The sequence below is a fragment of the Geospiza fortis genome, unplaced genomic scaffold, assembly GCF_000277835.1.
Source record: "Geospiza fortis unplaced genomic scaffold, GeoFor_1.0 scaffold70, whole genome shotgun sequence".
NCBI lineage: Eukaryota > Metazoa > Chordata > Aves > Passeriformes > Thraupidae > Geospiza > Geospiza fortis.
The window spans coordinates 4,312,596-4,318,871 of NW_005054317.1; positions in this window are offsets into that span (position 1 = coordinate 4,312,596).

Here is a 6,276-nt window from a genome sequence, read left to right on the forward strand (position 1 = left end):
GCATGCAACTGCTGAAAACTGCAGCGGATGGTTATTTCATGGCATGACACTGCAGGCATTTTTTCACCTGTACCAGCAGGTTTCATTCTTTTGCCAGGTGGTCCAGGAAAGCCGTTCAAACAGGGAACACCTACTTCAGCTGTTCAGTTAGAATCTGTATGACAGCCTCTGTATAGAACCTGAGATATGACAACTCTTAACTGGAATGAAAAAGGAAGGATGAATCTGCAGCCGAACTCTTTTAAGAGCAGAAGTACAATGATTCCATTCACCGATGATTTTCCACAATGCGAGTGAAAGGATGTGAGAGCTGAAGTGCAAAGGGAGAGACAGGGAGAATCCACAGGGCTGTCACTTTATCAGTACTCAGAAGAAAGGAAAATAGTGAATTCACAAAACATCTGTCAAGGAGAAGCTCTGAGGGGGGGGCATTATGGCACTAAACGAAATCAAGTAAGTTAATTCTAGCCAAAGATATGAAATAACCAAGAAGGGCATAAAAACTAAGAAGAAATGTCATTATTTGTTGGTAGGTGGGATTTAGGACGAAGTGACAACTCATGGAATGGGGAGCACATTCTATACATTTTAAAATGTATCTCCAGTGTGAGAAATGTAAGACTATAACTGGGCAAGTATGGAAGTAAGAGATAAAAAGTTTACATAAATCAAAACATCCAGATGAAGACAGAACTACCTAGCCATATCAAACAGACCATTTAATTTAAACCCCATTATGGCAAAATATTAATAAACTAAGAAAAACACATTATGGTTATCTGTAGTTCACTCTGACACGCAGGAAATCAGCAACTTCTCCCTTTACAACTACACATAGGATTGTGATCCTGCAAAAATAATACTAATCATAAGCAGCACACAATAAAAAAAATATATAAGAAATCATGCTAGTTTATCATCCTTTTTCTCATGGATCCTGGGAACAGGTTGATGTGTATAATTTTATTTATGAGTAACACTTCAAAGGTGAAACTGGAGATGCTCAGAAGAATTGGAATACAGCTACTTTAAATGCTGGAATATAAATTATTGTGCATATCTATTACAAACCACCTGTACCAGGGGAAATAACAATATTATTAAGATTAGAGGACTAACTTAAGGTATCCTTTTCTGAGAAGAAAGAATTGGGGAATGGAGGCTAATAAGTACATCTGCAAAGAATTCTTCATTAGGGTGAGAATGCAACAGATGCCCTTATATGTTTATCCAAATATCACAATAACACTTTTACACCCAAATTATCAAACAATGTTATTACCATGCAATAAGAACCTAGCAAAAGGCTACAACCACTTCCTTTAGTTAGAATAGAGGAGCACAGATCTTTGCCCTGCTTAATGACACCACATACTGTCAATTCTAGAAGGGAAATTTACAGAGAAAACACTCTGTAGTGATACAAAGTGTCCAAGTGTTAAAGGTAAATAGGCAAAACTACACAAAATAAATGCAGTTAATGATCTGGAAATGAAACTAATGTTTACTAATTTTACATAAGGTATTGAAATTACCTTTTGAATTTGGAAATGTTAAAACTATTTCAGCAACCTAACTGCGCAGATGAGTCATTTCAATCAGAGGAATCAAGCAGGTATGACCTTTCAGATTCTCATTTATACACAGAGAATATGATATTACAACTTAGAATTACTCAAGTACACAGCTGTTCAGGCCAACTGCAACAAAACATTAGCGCTGGATTTCCATTTATTGAAACCAAAGCACTTGATATGGACAATTTGGTACTACTGATCTGCTGGAACATAACTGCCATGCAAGGTTTCATAACCCTGCCTGGTTTCTTGCCAGTTTAAGACTCTGGGTCCAAGCACAGCTCACAGGACTCGAGTTTCTTGAAGGGAAGCTGCTGGGACCAGAACTTCTGATGTGCTTTAAACATCAAACCAAGGATCCCAAGAGCCCTGGCACAAGGACATTAAAATTTAAACTTTCTTCTCTTGTTTTGACTGCTGCCTGCTGATGCTTTGCTGATGCTACCTGGTCTGACCACATGCTTAGCAAGTTAACAACAAAATATTACACAAATTGGACATGGGCAGGTCTGTGGGACTTGACAGGATGCACATGAGGGTGCTAAGAGAGTTTGAAGGGTCAGATGGGGACCATAAGATTGCCAGCAAACTGGCTAAATGGCTGTGCTCAAAGGGTGGGAATGGCTCAAAATCAAATGGCAATCAGCCACAAACAGAGCTCTTTGGGGATCAATATTGGGCTCATTCATATCCAATATCTTTTAGAATTATCTGGATGATTGGAATAAATACATTGTCAAGTTTGCAGGTGACACAAAAACTTGGAAAACAAACAGATCAACCCAAAGTGTCCCTATGCACAGTGACTGTGACAGGCTGGAAGACTGAGCCACTTCAAGAGACACATTAAAAAACTGGACAGGGTCCAGCAGAAAGCCAACAAAGTGATTAGAAAGTTGGAAAACTTTGTGAAAAAATTTAAAGGAATTGGGTTCATTCAGCCTAAAGAAGAGAAGATTCAGGTGAGATGTAACAGTCTTCCAAGAAGTAACAGATAATTATAGAGAAGATGGAGGTAACTCTCTCCACAAGGAACAAGGTGTCAGGACAAGAGGCAACAGGCACAAGTTGGTTCTGAAGTTCTGCCTAGATGCAACAAAATATTTACTGTGAGGACAATTACATATTGGAACAGCCCAGAGAAATTGTGAACTTTCTCTTGCCAAAAATATTTAATCCTTAGCTTGACCAGGCCTCAGATAACCTGCCTTAAACAGAAGGTTGGACCAGATGATGTCCAGAACATTGTTCCAATCTAGACTTTCCTAGGATTATATGAAAGCCTGATAGATGTTGTGACCCTATTCAGTGATGAGGAGCAAGGAAGTAGAAAGAACAAAGCCAGTTTTTGCACCCAGACACTCTGGGTCCACTAAGACAGCCACCTCTCAGGTTGCTGGAAAATCCAGGGAAGCATTTTGCTATAAAAACTTCAGGTATTACAGTTTTAAATGTTACATATTGCAAGATCCAGACAGTAACAAACATTCCTCACAATTCTTCAGCCCAGGCTAACTCTGCCACTTAAATAAGCTCTGCAGGCCAGATCCATGCTAACCATAATGGCCCTTTCTGCTGCTGCAATCTATTTTAAAGTATATTAAAAGATGTTTTGCCCAGCAAATACTGGCCAGGCTGTAATAGCCTGGATTCTTCATATCTGTGCATAAGAGCGAAGTCTTTTTTTTCATGGAGTTAAGCAAAAAGATACAAAATGGTGAAATGCAGGTGATGATATAGAGTAAAGATAAATGTAAGGGAAACAGAGAAAGAAACAGATAATCTTTCAATGAATTAGCAGTACCTGATATAATAATCTGCACTAGCAGCCCTTCAGACAAAATTTCAATTTATTATCATAATTTTCTCTTTTTCCTAACATTCTGCAATACACACTAGTCATGCAGAATAAACCCACTGTGTTAGGCAACTGTACAGTCTTATCTCAGATTACAATTCCACTTTCTGAACTTGTAAAATAATAGGTTTGATGCAGGTGGTAGGCTATGGCATATGCCAGAGCCCACCAGCCTTCAAATGCTTTAACATATCATGGAAATGTGTAAATAGAAAAAAATAATTATTCAGAAAAGGAAGATTACTTCTTTTAAAATATAATAAATAAATAAATTTAAAATATTGATTCTACTATATTTCCCATCTGGCATAATTTACTTTTCCAGATCACCTCATTGATTGAAAGATATAATCCAGCTTAGTTTTATCTTTTAAGTTTGGCAGTTGCATGCCAAGTTGAACTCCTTCTAGGTTAACTGCAACACCACTTTATTTCCCACTGAAACATACATTAAACATCTGCATTAAAAGTCTCCCCACTGCATCTGGTAACACTTTAGACATGCTTTGCAACTCTGCTAATATTCTGTTCTCTATGTTTCTCACATCTAGAGACTGAGAATCTTATGCTTAAGGAAAATATTTGGTTAAGCATGTCACAGTACCTTGAAAGTATGGTGAATCGCTGGGTTGATTTATCAATTGATCTTCATCTGTTCAGATTTTGGAAGCTTTTCCTAACTTGTACCTGATTAATTCTGAAAGAAAAGAAAAAGAGTACAGCACTAAAACATTTGAAACCTTAACTCCGTTTCCTAACGATGAATGTGTCATTTAAAAATGAATACGAACCATTTAATCAATTTTACAAACACAGTTTGTGCAATGGATTTCAAACTGAAAGGTAAGCAGGGAGCTGTTATGGTGTGTTGTGTCCAGAGCAGCTCTCTAAATGGCAGCCTGACATTACCACAAAGGTATGCATCGGATGAAACCTCAATCTTCAGCCCAGTTACCGCACTCGCGCCGACTCCCGCTGCCCAGGTTCCCGAGCACGCGGCTGTGTCTGTATCACACACTGGAAATGCAGCAGTGCTGGGCTTTCTGCACAGGGTTTTTCTAAAATACAGCATGACCCCAACAACAGGGGTTCTCAACATGCAGCCACTGACAGCTCAGCTTCACCACCATGCCACAGAACATGGAGAGGTAAAAATGATCCCTCATGTAATCAACATCAGGGACTATCACTGCACCACCGATGAAGAATTTAGAGAAATGTACAGACAGAGGCCTTCCCACAAACAGGACCTTTATCATCTCAAGCTCAGGTTTTTAAGATCCTTTCATTCAATGCTTATAAACTTGTTTATATAAACTAAACTAAATCCCAGTTTGCTTTGGTTTAGCATAAATCAATGCCAAACCAGTTAAAGCCAAACCAAAGCCCTATTAAAACTTAGAAAAAAGTTCAACTATTTTTGTGCACAACTTATATTTAAGATCAGTTAATTGATTTTTACAAGTGCTTTGAAATTAAACTGATTTTTTTTTCATCAGTAAAAAGCCATGAAGATACACATAAATTAGCCAACCTAGCACTGGGACTGGATGACACTTCAGAGAAAACTATTTCTTTTCTCTCAAAGGACTAAAGTCCAGACAAGAGGAATGCAGTCCAAGAGGGCACCCGAGCTGTTTTCCAGTCCGTAGGGCTCTGCTCCAGTAGAAGGTGCCAAATGAAGCTTTTCCTGCCTTCTGGGCTGCTCCTCTGAGAAGATGTCTGCCAACTAAGTTTATATCTTTAAATTCTTTTTATGCACTGAGGATAAACCCTTTTTTCATCTTTTCCTTTAAACTGCAGCAAAGCAGCTAACATTACCTTGACTGAGATCCTCTAGAGATATATTTACTATTTCTAAGATTATTGCTCAGTGACATAGCTGATCCTGTGAAGAACATCCCCACTTAATTATATTCTAGTACTGCATAAAATCCAAACTTCTCTTGTTTTCAATGGACAAGACTTAAGAGCAAGTCCAATATTATTTTTTTCTCCCCTCTGCAGGCACTGTTTTGCTTTATCCTTAGTAGTGATAGAAGTGATCCTTAGTAAATTTCTACACTAGTAGAAGTCTCAGAAAATGATTGTTACACATACAAATCTCACTGAATACTACAGTATAAAACTTTCTCTTCAACTCCTGCTGCCACTAACTAAGAAAATGCAATGCAGTGTTTACCAAAAATCCTTTTTATCCTTTAGTAGTTTAGGACAGGATACTCTGAATTGATATGGATCATCCCCTTCCCAGCAGATAATTCAGTGCTTAGCCTCAAAGTCCCAAGCCCTTTGAACATGTGACCTACCTGCTGTGGAAGTAATTCACTCCTCCATCTCTACCCCAATTTCTTTAGGGGATATGAGAGCTTTGCACGCAAAACATTCTTTCTTTTATCCTGATGTAACTTTTTTATAAAAGGCAAGTTCTGTTGCTTCATGCAAAAATGAAAACAAAACCTATAAAGCAGAAGACATCTCCAAAGACTTACAAATCTAGAAATAGGGTAGTAAAGAAATGGACAAGGGTGAAGGAAGGATCAGCAAAAATTTTATTCCTGTGTATGAAAGATCAGAGCATACTATGTCACCACCTGTGAATTTTGCTGTAGGGATTACATCTGCAGTTGAGTTTGAAAGAAGCTAAAAGAGTAAGTCTCAAAAGAATAAACTGACAGCTTAATGACCCTTTAAAGAGAACTCTTTCTCTGGATAATGGGTGACAGAGAACAGGAATGACTCTTGTTGAGAATTTACAGCAGGTCGATTACAACCACAACTGTCAGCAGAGACCAACACAAGGAAGTCATGGGATGATTGAGAACAAGCCAGGTGGAGCTC